Source organism: Haliotis asinina, chromosome 6, assembly GCF_037392515.1.
Source record: "Haliotis asinina isolate JCU_RB_2024 chromosome 6, JCU_Hal_asi_v2, whole genome shotgun sequence".
In the NCBI taxonomy this organism is placed as follows: domain Eukaryota; kingdom Metazoa; phylum Mollusca; class Gastropoda; order Lepetellida; family Haliotidae; genus Haliotis; species Haliotis asinina.
The window spans coordinates 6,383,684-6,408,837 of NC_090285.1; positions in this window are offsets into that span (position 1 = coordinate 6,383,684).

The window sequence follows — 25,154 nt, forward strand, 5'->3', positions numbered from 1 at the left end:
AAAACAAAAACAAAAAACATTACACAATGACTGACAATTACCATCGCATCACACCAACCACCCTGAGAACCGTTGTCCGAAGTGATATTAGCGTTAAGGTCATCGTAACACCCATATGTACTTACGATGTTTTTCCTTCCATCGTGATCCCCTTCCGATATGATCTTTACGATTGGTATCTTTACAATATTAAAAATATAAAATGGGAAAACTTCATTGTTTGATCCATCTGGCCTCCAACCATCCTGGAAACAAGCACAATTCATTTCACACATTTACTATTTTACTATATAGCAACTTCCACGACGACTAAGGTACACTGGCGAGGAAAAGAAAGTTTGCTTGAAGTTGAATTTTACCAAACTATTACCAACACTACGAAAAGCATCTACGTTGTAAACAGTCGCCGAAATACTGAAACCTACGGTCCAAATGATAACACTGATAGCTGAATTAAATACATCACGATGAGGCTTTTGTTTAATTTCAAATCAAACATAGGCAAATAATTATTTCGTTTTGCCAGGCAATCTTCAAGAAAAAAGTATTTTATGGTTATCAGATACATTTTAGCGATGCTGCAGTTTACTTGTTCCACTATCCAGGGCGGTGGGATAGCCATGTGCTTCAGCTTCGCTGGTCATGCCGAAGACACTTATTCGCCGTGTTAACTGTCAAGAGTAATGAAACAAGATAAAGGGGAAATTTATTTTACGTTTGTGAACATTGTCTTTCTGTATTGTGACCCCAGTCGACTTGCATGGCCTCCGCTCAACACTGTTTGACGCTGAGCGCATACTGCGATTGATCGATCGAATACTGTTTGGAATTCGGGTCAGAGAGAGAGAATGATCAATGGTAAAAGAGTACGACAAATATTGGTGGAATGGAGAATCAGGTGCTTGTGATAATGTGCGATGTTGTGGGAAATCCAAAAGATCATACCCGATCACAAGGAGATTTACTGAAGATGAATTTCATTTTGTTATATTATGTCCAGGTTATGAAAGCTTAAGATATAAATACCTACCGTTTGCCCATACATTCTATGACATAAAAACTAATGGCATCTAATGCTACAAACGTTATTAAGCTACCACTATATCCTCAGCATGCAGTACCTCTAAGACTACACGATGCCAGTTAGGTAGTGGTCAAATGTAACATATGTAAAATTTGGGTTTCCCTTTCTTAGTAAAGTACAAATTCTAGTATCTGTTTGTCTGAGTACCATCCGGGATTCGAACCCGCACCCCCAGAGTCAGGCACCTGATCGCCAGCACCAAAGTCAGCCGCCTAGCCCGCTCAGTCACCGCAAATTCCAGAAAAAAATGGAAGTCGGACAACTGGTAGTCTAGACTGCGTACTTTGTGTAACCCTCTGATAAGTGTAAATAATTGGCACGGCTTCAACGGCCGAAAGTTATGATTACACAATGCCATATGGAAAGTGGTCAAGTGTAACATATGTCATATTTGGGATTACACTTTCTTAGTAACTTAGCAGACGTACCAGTAGACTACCAGTTGTCCGACTTCCATTTTTGTGGAAGTCGCGGGCAAGGCGGCGGACTTTGTGTGCTGGCGACCCGTGAAGGTCCCGGGGTAGAAAAGGCCCACGCTTGCCATAACAGGCGACTATGCTTGTTTCAATGTGTAAGAGGCGACTAACGGGATCGGCTGGTCAGGCTTGCTGACTTTGTTGACACATGTAATCGGTTCCTAATTGCGCAGATCGATGCTCATGTTGTTGATCACTGGATTGTCTGGTCCAGACTCGCTTATTTTACAGACCGCCGCCATATAGGTGGAATATTGCTGAGTGTGGCGTAAAACTAAACTCACTCACTTGTGTGCTGGCGATTAGGTGCCTGACTCTGAGGGTGCCAGAGACATCAAAGTCTGTATCTTGCAAGTTTCAACCACCTGCTTGTATCTTCTGAGTATGGGCCGGAGGCCACACGAGCTGAATAAACAAAGTGAACTGGATCAAATATTTTCGTACCCCAGCTGTATGTAAACAATCGCGTCTCGATACCAACAAGCTCCTCTTCAACAATACAGTCCTATGTCAAGATGCCACCATCAAAATTTCTTCCAAGACAAGACAGTCAGCTAGCTGTGTCGCTACCATCATAGGAAGGAGAACAAAGGCTTTATTTAGTATTTATGGCCACATGACATAGTGTACAATTCAATAGTCAAACTATAGCACATGGGCCGGTGAGAGTATTAAAACATACATGTAGTGTTATGGCACATTGGATTCATGTTACGAACGTTGTTTGGAATGTATGGGTTCGTATCCACCGTTAGACTATGGAAAGTACAGCGCCGTATCCACCGTTAGACTATGGAAAGTACGGCACAGTATCCACAGTTACACTATCTGAAGTACAGCACCGTATCTACAGTTGCACTATGGAAAGTACGGCACCGTATCTACCGTTACACTATGGAAAGTACAGCACAGTATCTACCGTTAGACTATGGAAAGTACGGCGCCGTATCTAGCGTTACACTATGGAAAGTACAGCGCCGTATCTAGCGTTACACTATGGAAAGTACAGCACAGTATCTACCGTTACACTATGGAAAGTACAGCACAGTATCTAGCGTTACACTATGGAAAGTACAGCGCCGTATCTACCGTTACACTATGGAAAGTACAGCGCCGTATCTACCGTCACACTATATCGTGGGATGTCATTCACCGTCTTCAACATCATCTACGCTGTTCCACCTCGCCATTCTCATGGGTATTAAGTCTTGTAGTTCCGGCTCGTGTCCAGAAATATACCCGCCTTGACGCGCCACCAGCCGGCGGGAGTGAATAAGCTGCACCATTACATCGGTGACATTTCCTCACATACATCGCCGACAAGAAGAAACACGTGCCGTGAGCGTGCCGAAAACGCCGCCATGGCGGAAGTACAACGAATTTTGATGAGCTTCATTGCGAAAATTGTTGCGATACCGCTCTATCGCGGGACTAAGGAATCGCCACTGGTGGAGAAAGATTGCATTTATAGCAATTCACAGGTTGAACAATGACATTTAAAACATGATGATATTCATATATTCAGAATCACGGTCTGCTGTCAGAAAGTCAACAAATGCCAACATATACATTAAATGTGTTTTTCTGGTGTAGTGGGTACAGCGTCTCTCCAGTGGGCAGAAGGTGGGTGGTTCAATCCCCGGCGACTGCACACCATTACTTAGATGGGACTTGTTGTTACCATACATTAAGGAGATAAGTCAAGGACTGGTTGGAGCGAAATCAGGATTGGTAACGTGTTTGAGTAGGATATCTGAGTCATACTCTAGGGGCCCAGCGTTACCTCGGACTAGCCATCCCCTTTGCTAAAGATGACGAAATGATCTCATAATACAATGTTGTTAGCATCGTTGGCGCAGTATTCAATATTTTACCACGTCTATCTCACATACACAGAAGACACCCGGTAGGAAGACACCCGGTGCAATATCCATGAAGTTGGATGGGGCGGTAGGGTAGCCAAGGGGTTAGAGAATTTGCTCGTCATGCCAAGGATGGGTTCGATTGCCCACGTGGGTTCAATGTGCACGTATCCCAGCTCACTTTCTGTCCCATTTCGAAGAACCAGTTTAGCATATATCTTCCAAAAATGTATAGGGTCCGAAAGCAGCTCACGTAACTCCGCGCGACACCTTAGTACTCCCCGAGGCAAACAATGTACACTTGGTCCGGTCTAGTAAAGTCATATGTGGCGGTAGCGCAAGCTGCAATCAAAACTGGTTCTTGAATATACGCTTGTCGCCGGAAATCTTCTACACACGAAGCAAACTGGGCCCCGTCTCGCATAAAGCTGGCAACATGGGCGTATATCGCAACGGGTACCGGGAGAAGAGCCTCGCGAGACTTTCAACACTGCTCCCTGACTTGATTTTGGGCAACATGGAACGATTGAGAGAATGGGGGATTTGGCCAAAGTGACGTATTCTCCTTGCTTATTATCATTGCACTTTTGTCAAGGTTGATAACACGGGAATGCGACATTAATTTACGCATGAAGGAAAACGCTACAAAAACATGTAACCGGCTTCTCGCATACACGCACTTATAGCATGTATAATTATGTATTCAGCTGGTTTTCAGGTGTCGGGAAAGCGAGATGTCCCTGACAGTGTCCCATACCTGTGAAATTAGTAGTACTTCGTTGTTCCAAAGTATTGCATTAGTGCACCAATTCGTCCAACGCAATGGCAACAGATGTACTATCGCTCAGTTCTCATCAAAAACTGTTTTCTCTCACAAAGTCAGGGTCAGTATCAAATCTATATCTACCTGTTAGAGAGGAGGGGACCGGTCGATGAAACAGGAGGGAGTTGGAAGAAAGATATACAATTCAGCACGAGATGTGGATGCGAACAGCTGTCGTAACGGGTCGTCACGGGACTCCATCTCTCACTAAAATCTTCATCTTTCCAATTCAGTCGATCAGTTCATATTACAGAGAAGGAAGTGCAAGCCAGAAACATAAAGCTCCTTCCTTGATGAGCAGTGACTGCAGTAAAATAGCCAACATGAAACAATGAAAAAGGCCGTGCCGACCTTCACTTACACGCACACATATATGCCCTTTAAATAATCAAAGATTGATATATGCTCTTCAGCGTGAACTGATGATTTCTTTATGTTTCATTAAGCACAACTGCGTCACAGGTATTCTGTCGTTTTCTGGCAGGGAAAGAAATCCGTCTCGAAGTCAAGGACTAAGACTGCAGCTGAGTAGACACTCTCCATTAACTCTAATGTTCAAAATTACTTACTCTGGAAAGATCATCCATAATTCATTATTACTCATTGGTTATTCTTAAAGTACTTCCTGATTGTCAGCAAATGGATGAGGCAGAAACTCAGGCTCTCACGTGACAAATTGCCAGTTACTGTACGTGGATTCTGTGGTAAATGGTTACAGAAGTCTGATTTCCTGATCTGAACTTGATAATGAACCGATCGGTATGATGAAGCCCGAGTCATAACTGACGCTCATGACAAAACATCCACGCTCACCTTCCTTTACTTTATCACCGACTGTGTTGAAACGAGTGACTCTTCCAGCCACTTTACTCAACGGAGGGTTTACGTTGTTTGGTTGGCTGTGTGGAGCTGTATTTCTGCCTGAAACGGACACGGCGTGATAAAGTAGATTAATGTTTAGTCTTTGAAAATAAAGAAGACTTACGTTTTGTCTCTGAAAATAAAGTAGAATAAAGTTTAGCCTATAAAAATACAAAAAAAAGTTGATACATTCAAAGAACTTCATTTGTATTGAAAAGGAGCGCCAAAGAAGTTGGAGATTCAGACTTGTTTCAATTTGGGCGTTCCATAAGGATATTTGAAATGATATGGTTCAACAGAGACTCTATAACGATGTGATTTCTGGGTTCTTGAAGGCAGACTAGAACTAAAGCCACATTTGAAATTCAGTAATTAGAAACACTGAACACAGACGCACCGGTCGTCCCTTTAACTACCTCGCCAGATCAGGACATCGCACCAACTTCTCCGCACAGTGCCCTCATTTACAACAGAGTTGTGGAATTATTGATCACTGAAGCCGAACGTATTTATAGCATATATTAATGTTGTTTTAACTGTATGCATGTGGTCCTGTATCATAATTTTACACACTAGGTGCGTGCTAAAACCCCGGGGGATCACTATCATTCATGTTTCAATTGCGTACTCAATTACAATGTCAAACGTGTGAAACGCCTACTTCCAAATTTGACGAAGCGTCAGAAGCTTGGCATCACTTCAGCATGGCGATACACACATACAACACATCCATAATGGCACTTAAACTCTTAATGTTTGTACAGTTGCATTTTTGGTAAATTTAAATGAATCCTGGAGTTAGTGAACACGTATATTGTATAAATGTAACCTGTCTGTAATATACACGAATGACAGTCATGCCTCCGTGATCACGTTCATGTATGTAGTCATGTATATGTTTCATATCTGCCTTCTTTTATAAACTAAACAGCCTGGCAGGTATTGGTCCAAATTGCTTCCATCATGTCCGTATTGGATTCATCAACACTGAATAACCATAACTGGTTTCTTTCTAGTTTAGAGTGTCATACACTCAATACATGCACTCAGAAACAGTGGGCGGTCAGGACGCCTAGTGGTTAAGGTGTTCGCCTGTCTCGCCTAAGACCCAGGCTCGATTCACCATATGGGTACAACGAGTAAAGCTCATTTCTCTCACTCGCTAATAATGTGCTTAAATCGTCCTTCAACATGCTACCGGTTTTGCCCTCCGCCTCAGAGTAGGTGGGCAGCAACGACATCATATGGGAAAATTGTTTTCACTATGTGATGAATTGGCTTGTCCGCAATGGTATTGTGGGTAAAGCGTTCGCCGAAGGCCAGGGTTCCGATCTTCTCGTAGATTCAATCCTTGCAGGCTCACTTATTTGTTCACAGTCACACTAGTGCTTAAATATTGCTATCGTCGATTTAAAAGCATCACTCATACGCCCATTAACTAAACTATCCAACCGCCACTCACTCACTCACATATTAGACCCTCACCCACTCATTCATCCACTCACTCATTCATCCCCATTTTCACAATCAATCATTCCTAGCGAGTGATAGTTTGATCTTCCTTCCATCCCACGGATTCTGCTGCAGGCAATGTGGCGTTGTTATCACTGCACACCGTGGTATTAGGATAAGCGTCAACCATTATTCACATACTAGGAAGGCTGCTGCATCTACAGCTACAGCATCACCAGTGGTAATGGAAATCATCGTCAGCAGTCGACTGTGACTGTTGTAGTGGCTCTATACATTTCCGAGGGAATTTATTGATGACTTTAATCATTTGGCATAGCTTCTATCCCAGTGCCATTAACGCGAACGTGTCGAGAATAATGGGGCATTGTATTTCAACGCCAGGGGCTTTAGGGGACATTAGCTACATTCCTGTCTCTCATAGACGTACGATGTATGCAAGGAAAGCCGTGGACATTTAATGATTTTAATAAGAGTTGAACGTAAGGGAGTGTTGCGTTTGACACATCCTTCGACTGGAACACTGGTCGGCTGCCCCCCGTGTCGTGAACGTAGAGAGGTTCTTGGTTCTCCTGAGCAAGAAGCCCTCTCACTCTGGAGTCCTCTTTAGGAGACGTGATACTATTGATGCGATCGAATGGTTATGTACATTCTGGCAGAGCATAAACTGGAGAGATGTGTTTGACTTCTAGACTTATTTGCGAAAACAGTATCATGTGTTTATGGATTCAAATTAATCTATCTGTTTGCAAAAGAGACAAGTTGCGTCTGGAGGCATTACTATTCCCCGCGGTATCCTGAAGGGAAGAGGTCGGGTTACTGGAAAAAGCAACGTTCCCTTTAGTTACTTGGTTTCCTCTAGGTATCACATATATATATATACAGAGAGAGGTATTGAATTCGGTACTGTCACTCTTGGGATATCGGGTACATGCTGGGCTCATACCTAGTTCATATGAATAAACTCGTATTCCAGCCAAGGCCAACATCGAGCACACCTTGGTATAGTGCGAAGTCGTCTAGTTATTGCTGGACTAGGCTCATACCCAAAGGACCCCTGTAGAAAGATCCCGGGAGACTACCGTATCGATATCGATTTCTCTGATGGCATGATATATAAAGGGCGACATTTGGGACTCGAACTTTGAACAAATGAGGGAAATAACATCCAGCGAATTGCGGTGTTTTAGAACACTCTACCATCCATGATTCCCAGTATCGGGGATGCTCCTTGGTCTCGATGCCCTCCCAGGTTTCCACTAGTTACTCCTGGAGGAAAAAAGGTCATCTGGGTGGGTAAAACGCGAGGGTTGAAGTCGAAGCGTGACGAGATTGGAGTCCTTTCCAGCTATTCAGACGTATGCATATGTTTAAAGAATATATGTAGAAACATATTACACTCACTAGTTTCTGGGTGGGTAAAACGCGAGGGTTGAGGTCGAAGCGTGACGAGATTTGAGTCCGTTCCAGCTATTCAGACGTATGCATATATTTAAAGAATATATGTAGAAACATATTACACTCACTAGTTTCTGGGTGGGTAAAACGCGAGGGTTTGAGGTCGAAGTGTGTTTGGAGTCCTTTCCAGCTTTTCAGACGTATGCATATGCTTCTGGTGTAAATCCAGAAACATACTACACGCGCTGACTATTTCCACCATGCCGTTAATTACTCCTTCTCGTCTTTTTTGAACCAAGAAAAGGGTACCTGACACATATGACGTTACTTGAGTGTGTAACAGCGTCACATGAGGTCTGGAAACGATGCTTTGGTGAACTTCTTAGAATCTCACCTTTTGTAATGCAAATCCTGTGACATATGTACAAGCATATTTTCTCGAAGATGAGTAGGAATCTAACATACTTTGAGCTCTTTCATCAAGGTCTATATCTCGAGCATTATTCATTCATCCAACAGAGTTCCCATCGTGATGGGCAAAGGGTTGGGATCTCCGTTTTCCCTGTCACGAGAAAGTGACATTTAAACCAACGTAATGGCCGACCATGCTCGTTTCATCTGCTACTAAATGTTAGATCTGCTCTGTGGTCGTGTAACTGGCAATGAGCTCTGGAGATTGAAACATTACATTAATCACGTCAGATTCTTTCGTATACGGAGCACTGTATTGTCTGAAACTCTCCGGGGAGCCGTCATTGCGCAACCAAGTCCTCTATAGTTATATATGCCTCCCTGCAGGGCGAGCGTTATTGCTCTCAAAGCCCCTGTAGTGCCCACGTCGTTGTATACTATAATAAACGCTGTTTTGTGATTCGCTTCCCTATGAACACTAATTCTAAATAAAACAAGCGAATAATGAGATGAAAATATTCACTGTGATCATATAATGGAACAAATAATGAGGTTTAATGGGTTTGTAGGAACATGACATTGGCGTTCATCAGTGTGGTTGTGATACACGAGATATTCGGTTTTGGAAACAGTGGGGGAATAGACGAAAACGAACGCATTTTCAAATATTTCAAACAATTTGTTAACTTCAATTTGTTTGCCTACATGATCTCTTAAGAAGCTCCACTGCATGTAAGAGTTTCAAAGTATTTCATCATGGTAGGACACCAATAGTGAAATGATTTCATGCTTGGGGGTATAAATAATTAAAATTGATTTTGTAAGTGAATGCAAAGTTGGGGAGCATCAGTGCAATGTTGAGGCGCAAAGCTGACTAACTAGCACCTGTCTAACTCGAAATGGTTATGTTGGTGGTGACTAGACAGGTTGATGGAAGGTGACAAGATACCCACAGGGTCTTGGGAGTCTAAGGTAAACAGGATACCCACAGGGTACATGGAGTCTCAGGTAAACAAGATACCCACAGGGTACATGGAGGCTCAGGTAAACAAGATACCCACAGGGTACATGGAGGCTCTGGTAAACAAGATACCCACAGGGTACATGGAGGCTCAGGCAAACGTGATACTCGCAGGGTACATGGAGGCTCAGGTAAACAAGATACCCACAGGGTACATGGAGGCTCTGGTAAACGTGATACCCACAGGGTACATGGAGGCTCAGGCAAACAAGATACCCACAGGGTACATGGAGGCTCAGGTAAACAAGATACCCACAGGGTACATGGAGGCTCTGGTAAACGTGATACCCACAGGGTACATGGAGGCTCAGGTAAACAAGATACCCACAGGGTACATGGAGGCTCAGGTAAACAAGATACCCACAGGGTACATGGAGGCTCTGGTAAACAAGATACCCACAGGGTACATGGAGGCTCAGGCAAACGTGATACTCGCAGGGTACATGGAGGCTCAGGTAAACAAGATACCCACAGGGTACATGGAGGCTCTGGTAAACGTGATACCCACAGGGTACATGGAGGCTCTGGTAAACAAGATACCCACAGGGTACATGGAGGCTCAGGCAAACAAGATACCCACAGGGTACATGGAGGCTCAGGCAAACAAGATACCCACAGGGTACATGGAGGCTCAGGCAAACGTGATACTCGCAGGGTATTGGGAGTCAAAGGTAAACTCGATACTCACATTATCTTGGGAATCTCAGATAAATTCAATGCCCACAGGGTGTTGGAAGTCTCGGGTAAACTTGGTACTGGGAGTCTCAAGTAAACTTGACACCCCCAGAGTTTTGGGAGTCTTAAATTAGCGTGGTGCTGACAGGGTGTCGGGAGGGTCAGTCATTCGTGTTTGTCTGGATCTATGAAGTCACTGCAAAAATGTAGATTTGACTCCCTAGATCACATGAACATACAGTATAGCTATGTACAGTCTTTAATTCACGTTTTGTCCGGGCACACTTGCATATTTTACTACTTTTGAGACTCCAGTAGTTAAACTCCACTTTATGTGCGGTGGTTTGCGTACAAATGGTAAACGAGGTATTTTGGTGAAACCTGTAATGACTCCCTTATTACTGTGTAGTCTAGGAGGTCAACAGCAACACTGGATTGATTGTGAACGGTCTGATATGGAACGGCGCGACCTGCGTTTCAGCACATATCGGACTATACCGAACAAAGACTTGCCCAGTTCATCTATAGCTTGGAGCTCTGTGTGTTGTAGATATCAGTACCATGGCAATATCTATATTTAAAGACATCTGAGATTTAAAATGTGTGGCTACTCGCCAGCTGCCTCTTACGTGGGATACCTTGTAGCCAGTAGTGGGGTAAGACCTCCCACTCATCGTGTTTACCCACAGACAATGGTCATCTGTTTCTTTACCCACAGACAATGGTCATCTGTTTGTTTACCCACAGACAATGATCAGCTGTTTCTGTAACCATAGACAATGATCAACTGTTTCGTTACTCATAGACAGTGATCAACTGTTTCTTTATCCATAGACAATCATCAACTGTTTCTTTACCCACAGACAATGATCAACTGTTTGTTTACCCACAGACAATGGTCATCTGTTTGTTTACCCACAGACAATGATCAACTGTTTCGTTACCCACAGACAATGGTCATCTGTTTGTTTACCCACAGACAATGATCAACTGTTTGTTTACACACAGACAATGATCAACTGTTTCCTTACCCATAGCCAATGATCAACTGTTTCTTTACCCACAGACAATGGTCATCTGATAGTTTACCCACAGACAATGATCAACTGTTTCTTTACTCACAGACAATGATCAACCGTTTCGTTACTCATAGGCAGTGATCAACTGTTTCCTTACTCAGAGACAATGATCAACTGTTTCGTTACTCATAGACAGTGATCAACTGTTTCTTTATCCATAGACAATGATCAACTGTTTCTTTACCCACAGACAATGATCAACTGTTTGTTTACCCACAGACAATGGTCATCTGTTTGTTTACACACAGACAATGATCAACTGTTTCTTTACTCACAGACAATGATCAACCGTTTCGTTACTCATAGGCAGTGATCAACTGTTTCTTTACTCAGGGACAATGATCAACTGTTTCGTTACTCATAGACAGTGATCAACTGTTTCTTTATCCATAGACAATGATCAACTGTTTCTTTGCCCACAGACAATGATCAACTGTTTGTTTACACACAGACAATGGTCATCTGTTTGTTTACACACAGACAATGATCAACTGTTTCTTTACTCATAGACAATGATCAACCGTTTCGTTACTCATAGGCAGTGATCAACTGTTTCTTTACTCATAGACAATGATCAACTGTTTCGTTACTCATAGGCAGTGATCAACTGTTTCTTTATCCATAGACAATGATCAACTGTTTCTTTACCCACAGACAATGGTCATCTGTTTGTTTACCCACAGACAATGATCAACTGTTTGTTTACACACAGACAATGATCAACTGTTTCCTTACCCATAAACAATGATCAACCGTTTCGTTACTCATAGGCAGTGATCAACTGTTTCTTTACTCATAGACAATGATCAACTGTTTCGTTACTCATAGGCAGTGATCAACTGTTTCTTTATCCATAGACAATGATCAACTGTTTCTTTACCCACAGACAATGGTCATCTGTTTGTTTACACACAGACAATGATCAACTGTTTCCTTACCCATAAACAATGATCAACCGTTTCGTTACTCATAGGCAGTGATCAACTGTTTCTTTACTCATAGACAATGATCAACCGTTTCGTTACTCATAGACAGTGATCAACTGTTTCTTTACTCATAGACAATGATCAACTGTTTCGTTACTCCGAGGCAGTGATCAACTGTTTCTTTATCCATAGACAATGATCAACTATTTCTTTATACACAGACAATGGTCATCTGTTTGTTTACACACAGACAATGATCAACTGTTTGTTTACACACAGACAATGATCAACTGTTTCCTTACCCATAAACAATGATCAACCGTTTCGTTACTCATAGGCAGTGATCAACTGTTTCTTTACTCATAGACAATGATCAACTGTTTCCTTACCCATAGTCAATGATCAAATGTTTCTTTACTCATAGACAATGATCAACTGTTTCTTTACTCATAGAAAATGATCAACTGTTCCTTTACCCACAGACAATGGTCATCTGTTTGTTTACCCACAGACAATGGTCATTTGTTTGTTTACCCATAGACAATAGTAATGGTCATCTGATTGTTTCTCTCTCTCTCTATGTGTGTGTGTGCGTGCGTGTCCCCGACTTCAGTCAGGGTAATAGGAAATACCAGAATTTAATATCCCCTGGCATCACTGGCCGAACTCTCATCTTCTCTTGTATCGGACTCTACATGTGTCTACACTCTGATTCTGACTAGCAAAACTTGTCCAAATGAACCAAAACGCAGCAATGCGACAACGCGACATTTTGGACTTGGTCGCATTCTTCTAGTCTGTCATAAAGATCCTGAAACACACATATTACAGAAAGCCCAAGAATATATGGAAAGCCTAGTTTTCCACAGTTTCTGAAGATGAAAAAAGAGTCTCAGGTTCCTCGTCATTGTATGGAATTTATTTCTGTAAGAAATGTTCATGTCAGAGACTAGTTTTTAGTCTAACCTTCCCCGCTGCGATCACGCCTGCCACTAACAACCTCAAGCGGGGAATTAGGCGAGACCGATTTCTCATGCAGTACCATCCAGGCCTGGCTAATGTATATTTAGTGGAGCCATTACACTGTCCTTGTTCCGGTAACCCAATATATATCACAGTACAGATAGAAATCTGTATATTAGCGTATGCCGTTTTGATAGCCTTCGTCAGAAAACATGAACAAATTCTCAGGAAATCTTGGCGGACTACATTCCGGAGAAGGGAGGTAACTGCGGAAAAAAACGTTCCTTTGCATCTATGTTTCTCGGTTATCGAGATAACCGAAGTACACTGCTACTGCCACATTGTCCTTCAAGGTGTTGTATCGTGTTACGAGTTACCTCATTTGTCAGCACTTGACCCTTTCCCTAACTGCTGCTCCCGAAATACCACGAGTTGATCACGAATGGATGTAATTACGCGATCTTTTCCGGAGTTTACCGATTCACCCTCGAGTAGATACCATACTGGTACGATCTCATTATTGTGTGATGTCCAATGGAGGATTACCACCAATCTATCTTTCTCAAGTTTTAAGTCTTCTTGAAACAAATATGTGGACGCATGTAAGATTTATAGAGGATGAAATTTACCATTTCGGGTCTCGTAGCGCTTCATGACGTCACTCCTTTAACCGCACATCGTCAACACGGTGTATATATAGCGATAACGCTCTAAAATGGACATGGCATTTTCAATGGGAATGACGCGGGTCGAGAGCGCCTAAAGAAAGAACCAATCACTCTTCGTATTGCAGTGTCACAGAAGTGGTCTTGTAAACAGGCTGCGATGACACACTTGTCATAAGTCTTCTCCCTTAATAAAACCGTAGAACTTCAAATGCGTTTATTCAAAGGAGTTGAAGACTGTTTAAAGGGAAAAATCAGTTTGTTGATTTCATGAAATGGGATGGCGGATTGTTGTTTAATCCTGCATGCAGTGTATATGAAGGCCGTATGTTAATAAATCCTGAAACTTGACAGTTGACAGGTGACTGATAACGTGAACGTCGATGTCCACAATTAGGATTCGATGACAACAAAGTCCACCTGGGGCTCCTTTCACAAAGCAACCTTTACTAAAGTTAACCTTAACTCCCATGCTAATATTGCGTTACGGTTACCTTAGTGACTTACGATCACCTTAGTGGTTGTGAAAGGAGGATCTGTCCCGTTGGTCGCCAATCGGAAGCATTGGGAGACAAATCATAACCGCCGTATCGTCGAGGCTATTCGAGGTGGGTTTAGGATCCAGTCCAGGAAAACACAGTATTATTATGTAACACTACCAAGTGGTATTGTTCGAATTCTGTCCAGTAACATGCTTACAATAACCCATTGGAAACACCTAGATCCGCCTTCGGCTGACCATTACTGGTTGATTATGAACATATACATTCACCCTGAAGGTAATGACTGACGGTTTCCCGTCGGCAAATCGCATCCGTCAATTTGTTTTCTTTCCAAACTTAGTCAGCACGGCGTCTTTTTTCAGTATTGCTCTCGCATTTTCGTAACCAGGTTTCTTTAGTTTGCCTCTTTCAAAATGCAAGGAAAACAAGACATTGCTATTTCCAAAATTTCCTCCCCGCTTAACCTGTCCTTACGCTTGGAAGTCTGAAGAAATTACATTTGGTACCTTTATTTTGGTGTACTGAAACCGCCCTACAAAACACAATATCCGATCTCTCGTGAATCACACGCCGAAGAAATCACACCATTGTCTTATACATGAACGCACTGTAAACAAAGGGAAATGACAGACGTTTCTCTGCCGTGGTGAGTCCGAGCTTGCTGTTGCTAGGACAACAGACACGGGCGTCATTCATTGTATCCATACGGGGAATCGAGTCTTCGCCATGACAGACGAACACTTTAACCACTGGGCCACCCCAGCGCCCTGGGAGTATGATAGTCACTCAGGCATGTGTGGTTAGAGCAGTTGTGGCTGCTTTTTATATAAGAATACAATTACTTATGATATTATCTTTGGAATAGAAATATCTTTTACAATTTAACATGCGTTAAGACATTCAGTACATCTACTTTTATAACCATTCAGTCATTAAACTAACACCATCAGTACACCTGTTCACATTATCACTCAGCCATGAAGATCTGGGTTAGAACTGGTCTTCACAAACCCATGATTGTCGGAAGACACGACTAATGGGATTAATGTGGTAAGTTTCGCTGACACATGTCATCGTATCCAAATGTATTGTGTGGTCCAGACTCAATTATTTACAAACTGCCGCCATATTAGTGGAACATTGATGACTGCTGCTTAAAACTTCATTCACTCACATTATTACATATATTTATATCCCCACTGATTTTCCCACAAATTAACACTAAGATATTCACACTTGCTCTATCCCACCCACTGAACATTGCGCCTCACCCCATAGCAGTGACGCACCCACTCTCAGCTCCATCACTCACGGTCAACCCATAAAAGATTAGATCCTGAGTTTCGTGTGTTAGTAACGTTTGTTCACAAATCTGTGTAATTCATCACACATTATATTTATCTTTCTCACTAATGCTGATGTCAGTTGCACAGTTAGATTTGAGAATAACCATACTGTTTTGCTCATTTAATTTTCTACTTACTCTTGCCAACAATCACCAGTTGCAGGAGGGGTGTTGTAAACCCTGCTGGGGTACAATACAGACAGCACAGGTACCGCTGTTTCTCTTGATCGCAGTTACATTCGGAGGCTAGAGTTTACGTGTCTTTGTCCTGCAGCTACATGTTTGTGCTGGTCAAAGCTGCTGCTACTTATACTGTCAGAACAAACGCTATATAGTACCTCTTAGTAAGGGGAATAGTTAGGTTTTCAGAGTCCCTTAACCACATTATTTTCCCTAATGCCTTGCCCTCTCTGCAATGCTAAAGCCCTAAAAGTCTTTGTTTCTGAATATCTGGTCTACGCGGGGCTTTGTTTGTTACTACCAATGTGTTACATATTCAGAGACTATGCTTTAGTTTGCAATGCTCGGTAGGGTAAAACCTCACTCGCTCGCTCACTCACTCACTCACCCACCCACCCACCCACCCACTCACTCGTAAGGGGAACCAAGCATCAGAAAGGAGTACAAGGTCGACCAGAGATTCAGAACCTGGGGAAATCTAGACTTGCTTTATTTAGAGCCTTAGCATTGCATGGAGGGCTAGGCTGTAGGGAAAATAATGTGGTTCAGGGACTGTGAGACAGACTAAAAATAAACTTGAACCTTCCAGCATAGTTTTTTCGTCAAGTAGTTTCTTAAAAGTATAATTTTTAAGTAACATCCTCCCCATGAATGCAATCCGGTGATCAGAAAATCTAAACCCTTTTCTTGCAAAATCGACATCTTCGCATTTTCAAAAGAAATTGGAATTACCAAACAAATGTCCACGACACAGTGTAAATACTTGTCACGTGACATGATGTTGCGGCATGGGCAAGCAGTGGTAAACTGTTGACTTTCCTTGCCAACACAGCCTGGTTGCATAGTAGCCTCCCACAGACTGATCTGCTCATTTCATTCGTGACTTCCAGGATGAAAGGTATAAGGCGGAGTTACATGTCTTCTTATGTACATGCAAGGAAACAAATCAGTTGTACGCAAGAGTCTAATTTCATTCTCTTTTGTTTTGTAGTAAAGATATGTACAATGTCTTCAATTTTTAACTTCACCTAATAACGCAGCTGGCCCCCCAAAGTTGGCTGTAAGCACCCTCCATGTGACGTCACTCTTCCCAATCAAAAGATGCCTCTTTTGTTTCAAGATTTGAAGTCAGAAATGTAACTTTTGTGTTTTCCCTTGAGCCCGTGGATGACATTTATCCACTAATTGTTGAAAAAACGTGTCATTCATTTGTCACGTGACGTTTAGTTTTGGACCAAGCGCTAGAGGCTAGAGCGTAAAGACTTTCTCGGGTGACCCTACGTTAGTGAGTGAGTATGGTTTTACGCCGATTTTAGCAATATTGCAGCAATATCACGACGGGAACACCAGAAATGAGCTTCACACATTTTACCCATGTGGGGAATCGAAACAGGATGACGAGGAGACGCTTTAACCACTGGGCTACCTACCCCACCGCCTCGGTAATTCTCCGTCTGGGGAAAGGTATAGCGAATATTTTATCCACACTAAACCAACATACACTGCTCTATGGACAGAATTAACTTACACTTAAAAACGTGCAACATGGCGTTTTTTCCAAATTGGCACTTTTAGTGGGCGATATGTAACTGTGACATATGTCAAAATTGAGAGAAAGAAAAAACCCATTTTAGAAGAGAAACATGCACGCGCATGCGTGCGTGCGTGTTACTTGTACGGCACACACACACGCACGCACGCGCACTCACACTCTCTTTCTTTCTCTCTCTCTCACACACACACGCACTCACTCTTTCTTTCTCTCTCTCTCTCACACACACGCACTCACTCTCTCTTTCTTTCTCTCTCTCTCTCTCCCTCTCTCTCTCTCTCTCTCTCTCTCTCTCTCTCTCTCTCTCTCTCTCTCTCTCACACACACACACACACACACACATTCCCGAAACACCATTTCCCCCTAATAACCATATATGGTTTACGCTACATATTAGCATCTACTGAGGAATTTTAACATTGTTGTTGGCCAGTCTATGTGAGAACGTAATATCAGAAATTATAGTCTTGCATTATAATAGCATGTAAACAGATGCCTTCATCTTTTCCAACATAAGATATGTATTCGCCAGCGGTTCACGTGACGTATTCTGCGGGATTACGCAATGAAGTGTGTCTCGCCGTGTATTACGCAAGTCGTGAACTAGGACTTGCGTAATGTCCTGTTGGGGCGGTTCCTTGAATTCCACACATGTCGTCAGATTCCTTAAAATAGTTTCCATAGAGACTACAAAACCACAAGCGTCACCTCATATATATATATATATATATATATATATATATATATATATATATATATATATATATACTGGCTTCAGAATAGACAGGTGCGTCATGAACATCTTAGGTGAGAGTAGTAATAATACAAATATTTAAAGTATGCAGTCACCTCAGGGCTTCTTTGAAATCTCCAGAATGGGCCAAGTATTTGAGAAATCAGTCGGGGTGCTGTAAAGATTAACAACCGTATCCTTTACCATGACAGATTCAGTTGTATACCGAACTACACAGTCGGTGTGTGTCGCGCGATAATTTGTTGATCTTATTAGACATGACACTCCACCCCCACCCTCGCGACATCAGGCTAATATTTCCTCTGGGTAAATGACGTTACGAAGATACTTGGTAACGATGTGGAGTGGCGATCAAGGACACGTGTTGGCGCATACGGGCGATCTGCCGCGGTAGCCGACTCTAGATTGGCTTCTGGAATAGCGGAGATTTGGCGGAGTTTTCGGATCAGACTCGGAAGAAAGTAGACAGGAAATCGATGGCAGAGCGGATCAGCACTTCACGCCAATTTTTCGTGCAACAAGTGTATCATACCTCCACGTGTTACGATTTCCGGTGATTCTGACAGGCTCAGATATGAAATTATGACCCGAATTTAGTCTAGGAGAACATCTCAATGGCGGTGATTTGTAACAAGTGCTTGCGTTTGTCACTGAGGTTGAAAGAGTGCTGTATATTTCCTGTCCGAATTTTAAAATACGATGGCATTGCAAATTAAGGGAGTTATGTCTGTTGGTAGTCAGGTGTTCACATCTGCGCTTGTTGCGCTCTATTCAACCTGGGTTTGTTCATCAAGTGTACCTTCGTCAACATGGCGCTTTTGGTTTAGACTATATCGACACTAGGTGTGAAACCACATATCGTCGCATGCAGATAGGTAACAGACACTGTCTCGCTGTTCGATAGTTTCTTGCACTGGTAGGTTACTTCTTGCAAAGATTGGTATCTTGTGTCACAGATTGGTAGCTTGTCGTTCAGGGCCAAGATTTTCGAAGCTCTCTTAGTGCTAAGATAGTCGTAAGTGCCATACATTAAATTTAACTTACGACGATCTTAGCGCTAGGACAGCTTCGAAAATCTAGGTAGGCCCAGGGCCTACTAAGGTGATTGTAAGTCATTTAAACGTAACCTTAGTGAAATGTTAAAGAATGGGAGCTATTGTTAGCCTTAGTAAAGGCTGCTTCGTGAAAAGTGAGTGAGTGAGTGAGTTTCGGTTTATGCAATATTCCAACTACACGTATATGGCGGCGGCCTGTAAATTATCGAATCTGGTTCAGACAATCCAGTGACCAACAGCATGAGCACCGATCTGCGCTATTGGGAAGAGCTGAGAGGGCCTTGACGTTAACATCTGTAGGTTGTCGTGAAGACACATGGCTTGCCAGAACCACTGATACGTGGCTTGACGGTGAGTCCTTCACTTGGTAGGTATACGTGTCAGAGGCGTTGAGAGAGCCTTGACGTTAAGATCTATAGTCGCCGAGATACACAGTATACAACAGGGCCTCTGGGTGTCGCGATCTTAGCGCCAAGGTGATCGGATATTAGAAACAAAAGTTTATTTGTTCTTTAACACAGACTTACGACAGTCTTAGCGGAAAGCTTGATTTGAGCAATGGCACCCTGAGCAAGTGAACATGACGCAGTCACGTAGCGTCTTCCTCTAACATGTTCCAACCCGTCAACTGTATCAGATCCCCCAGTGCGAGTATATCACACTTACACCTCTATAAAACCGGCCACCATTTACAGCCAAAAGGACATAAAATAGCCATTGATCGCCTTTACAGGTCAATAAATTCTTTATGTATATGTTCGGTAGATGTCCGTCCACTTCACTGCTCATCTCATGGAAGACATGCACATGTATATGAGGTTCAGCGACCCGTGCGATTCAGCTACAATAGAACACAACAGACCAACCTATCAAATCGATACCTACTAGCACAATAGTGCATCATTTCTATCCAATTAGGATCGTTTATCTATGGGTCGGGTAGTGCATGACCACATCAAGAACATGGCCTCCGACGTCGTCACAGAAAGCCTTTATACACTCACAAACGCACAATGTGATGGTTCAGTTGAGCACACCCTGAACTATGGTATTGCATATTAATAGAGATTGTATGTGTAAATCTCCAAATTAAAAGATTAAAGTGTCAAGCCAACAAACAACAAAGAAACGTTATATATACCATTGGCATTTGTACACGAAAATTAAGTTTACAAATCTACATAAATTATTTCAAAGAAATTCCACTGGCAGCACACATTATGGCGGCAGTACAACGTTTAAAGGGGCCGTGATAATAGCGGCAAGGAGAGCTCCATGTATGTCACTTTAACTAGACGACCATAGCGACTGATCAGCCTGCAATGGGTTTAAACATTTCACAATGAAAAATGCATACCTACCTACCTACCTACGCACGCACGCACGCACGTACATCCATCCATCCATCCATCCACCCACCCACCCATCCATCCATCCATACATACATACATACATACATACATACATACATACATACATACATACATACATACATACATACATACATACATACTTTACGTTTATAAAGTGTCTGACTTTACATACAGAAAACACTCATACACACACACGCACACGCACGCACTCCCCCACTTACACATACCGTTCTAAGGGATCGCTGTATATACGGAACTTAGCGACAAGGACGTTCTAATTTATCGCTGTATATATAAAACTTCGCGACAACGAGGACGTCGGACTAATGAGTGGTTGTAATGACAGAGCATGGAGGCAATGGTTTCAGATAACGAGTCACGTGACAGGTAGATGTCGAAAGGCGCATGTGTGATACCCAGTCAGAAGTGAATGATTGAGTGACCGGCGTTAGCTCATTATCTGTCTCATCGTATGGCCTGAAGCCACAACATGGCCACATCCGACACGGTTAGGGTGAACCATGGAAAAGCCAGTGACCGCATGTCCTTTTGTTCGCTCAGCTTGAGGGCTCCTACTCATCTTCGTCAACCTGTGTGGCGTGATTTAGAGTAGAACTGAAGCTGAATCATAACCTGCCACCCTACAGTCCCTCGATGTCTATAGGCTATAGAATCCCAGGACGTCTATAGTCCATACAACCATTGGACGTCAATAGTCCTTGCAACCTTTGTATAAGGAACGTGTTATCTGTGCCGACGTAGAAGCGAGACCTACATTGTATATACTGGTTCAAAACACATCACCATCATTACAGGGACGACTCTTGTATGACTCACAGAAAGCTTGGCCATCCGCAACTGGAATTCACTGGCCAGATTTGCCAGACTTGCCACAGTTGCGTCCTTTGGGCACTCCAGAAACCTGTGAAGTTAGTACGTTGGGTTTTCCTCCCATAATAAACCGACACACCGTGATGTAGCTGGAATATTTATCCAACCCTGCTCACTTGTAGTAGCAGGTTTGCAGGCTATAAAATGAAACCATACCAGTGACCAATCTTGTTCTTTCACTTGCCCATTCACATGACGAAACCCCGCCATAGACGCCGCCCTTGATACCTTTAAGGGTTACTGGGTCGGTCTTTCAAGATCACAACATATTACTCGCGATGTCATCGTCATTCATCTTTATGTATTGTTATCTGTAAGTCATGATTAAATTATGACTTCACATTCCATCAAAATGTATCTTGGGTCGCTTGTTAATTAGGTCTTGACAAGTATTGCATGGAATGTTTTTTAAAATATTTGTTTGTTTAATGCAAAACACATCGTGCCATTGCAATTTATGGGGATATTTGGAGCGCTACAAATAGACACATATGGTGAGGAACCGAGGCCTTACTTTGCGACATCTATTTTCCCCGAGGTCCTGGCTTGCCGTGCATGCTGATCAAGAAGTAGAGCACATATGTCGTCACGTGACCTTCACCTCGGTTTCATGTGGAACAAGAATGTAGTTCCGGTTCTGAAGGATACGAAATGTGACACCTTCGGTCCGAGAAGCCTTGCAGGTATATAGTTCACTGACTAGGATTACACTGGCTGTGAAGTTGCACTGATGATGCGGGCTAAAGACGTCTTTTAGGAAGGTCATAATTTTAAACTGACGAAAGTTAAAAAGAACCGAGAAGAAACAAAGAGACTTGAAACCATATTACATCGGCCCAGACTAGCTAGATACTTAGACATGCTTAGTTTCCCTTTCATCACAGGAAAGTCTGATTTAGATACGCTTGGACATAAACCTGTTGATCCAAATATCAAAGATCAGGCGTTATATCTTTAGGTTCATATCCTCCTTATAGAATGATACAAAGGCAGTTTATTTCGTTTGTCTTTGAATCTATGTTCCTGAAATCCATCACCACAGTTAGACAGTCGAAGCCTGGCATTAAGTCTCTGATCGCATATTGAAAAACATGCTACATAATAATTCCAAGGTCGATGAGACGTGTTCTTCCAAATCCCTACTGAACTTTAAGCCGGTCGTCGATTGGCCGCTAGGGGCGCTGTTCATCTGCAGGTGTGAGACATGCTACATCCGGGTAGTTATATCGAGAAGGTAGCGCTAGGGATCGACGGCCATCGACGCGCAGGAAGTTCCGGCATGAAGACGGTTGTAGACGGAGGCGATAATAGCCGTATTCCGCGGTAATCCGCTCAGCACGTCTGTTCGTAGATATGAGCACAAAAGATATATATTAATAGCTGACAGACCGAGATTTGACCGACTGCTTACACGCACACTTGACTCAGTTAAAATGACCTCAGTGAAGACACTATGAGAGTTTGGCCGGTGGAAATGACTTGAAGGTACCGGCGCTCATCGTCTACCAGAGAAACTTCAACAGTCACATGTCGTGCTGTTATCTTTTGCCACATCTCTTCTTGAATTTCGCGTATAGTTGAGGACAGATTGCAACTAAGGCATGTTATATTCATTATTCCGAAAGGGACTTTTTAAATCTCTATAACACATCGTATCATTTAAACAAATTCATTCAAGTGAGTTTAGGAACTGATTTGTTCACTTTAGTCGTTTCTTCCTCTTTCCTTCCTTTCGCTGCAATGTGTGTTTTGTTTAAACGGAAATCAATGTTATTTTAGGTACGGACGGAAAGTTTTCTTATTCTGCACATTTATTGTTTAAATGCGGTAATGTTTGCCATTGTGATATTGTATACTGAGGAGATTAAATTCCTTAATATTTTGCCCACTGGATATAATTCGCTAAGTAAACCATCTAACCATATTTACCGATAATTTTCAAATCGATGCCTCCAGCATGAAATAGTCACACAGTGTCAACATAGTGTCTGTGCGAAGTCGAGGAACAAACCTGATAATGTCCTTTTTGATAAAGCCAATGAATTTATTTATATTATTGAATTTTCTCTCCCTTTTGACAGCAATTTGATAGGCAAGATTCAGGAAAGCATGATAAATATTCCGACCCCGCCTTTAAAATGTCTCGCTTGCATCCCAAGTACAATGTCGGAATCTATTCCAGTCATAAGGGGAATATTTCAGGGGGACTCCTTCAGTCCTTTACATTTTTCTGTCTTTAAATTCTTTGAGCTTTCAGCTCAATAGGGAGGCGGGTTAGCATCCTGAACCTTCTCAGCACAGATCCCCAACACCACTTACTCATCTCCTCAACATGGATGGCATCGGGCTCCTTGCCAAAGGAGATACTATTTTGAAAGAACAGGTTCTCTTGTCGAGTCATTTTCTAATTATATTTGCATGAACTTTAGACTCGACAAATGTAATACTCTTCATTTGAAACGTGGCAAGGTAACTAATGATGGATCGGTCAGGTTACAAAGGGGAGGCGTTATTGAACATCTTGTCGAAGATCAGGCTTACACTTATCTTGGAATGCAAGTTCGAGGTAAGTTCCAGAATGTGTACTTTTGCATATGTTTATTTATCAGATGATTCTCTGGTGATGCATATCAAGACTCACGACGAAAGCACGGAATTCCAAAGTTGTTTTAAGCGTGCCAAGGCTGTTGGACACAATCTGAGTATTCAGATTGTTGCTTTTGTTGATGGCAATGAACGGTACAGAGATGGGAGTAAACCAGGTGAAGTTGTTCACCATGTCTGCCCAGAGTCGCTCCTTTGTGGAGAGGCTGCCTGTGAAGCCATTGCATCGTGTGTACATGCAGTGTGTGAAACAGAAGACCAATCCAACCGACTCCTTCACATGGACGAAGCTCAGAACCAGTCACTTCCCACTTGCAATCGCCTAAATGTGATTCTAAAAGACAATATTTCCATGTAATTTAGATTGTGCAATGAATTTACAGAGATTGTCCTGTGGATGCCCTTCCTTGGCACAAACAGCATATCTTAAAAGACATGATGGCATGGCTTGATGTTATTACTACCGCCTCCGCCATACCTGTGGCTTTGACCCCGAGGCCAATTCATGGAACGACGCTGTACATGTCATAGAAAATGATGGTCTCAAACTTCTATGGAATAGGCCCATATACAACCATGGAAACGTCCCTGCCAACAAACCTGATGTTGTCCTTTTTGATAAAGCCAATGAATTTATTTACACCATTGAATTTGACAGCAACGTGATTGGAAAGATTCAGGAACAGCATGCAAAATATGCAGACCTCGCCTTTAAAATGTCTCGCTTGCATCCCAGGTACACTGTCGTCAGGCTCCCCGTTGTTCTCGGTGTCCTTGGTTGGTACCTCCCGAACTCCTGGCGAAGCTCAGGAGAGTGCCCGGTTCTCTGCCGGGAGCACAGCCCTTCTATCAATCAGGGTAATGCAGGAGGCTACAGTGAAAGTTCTTGGTGGGTTCGACTAGGTAGCGTTTCCTGTGAGAAGCCCCATTCACTATCTGGAGTGCGTGTAGAGGGGACAAGGGCCCTGAGCTGATGATGATGAAAGGAAGCCTCTACGTTGCATTCTGTGAAACATATCAATATTAGTGATGTTTATAAAGCGTCAGTGTCCATCCAAGAATGCATGCTCGTGGCGCCAAGAATCTATGAACGAGGAAAATGCATACTCACTGGAAGGCTTTAGTGAAAAGAGTCTTTTTGAAAGAATCGGTTGTTTCAGAAAACTTTATGTGGAGTGTCAAA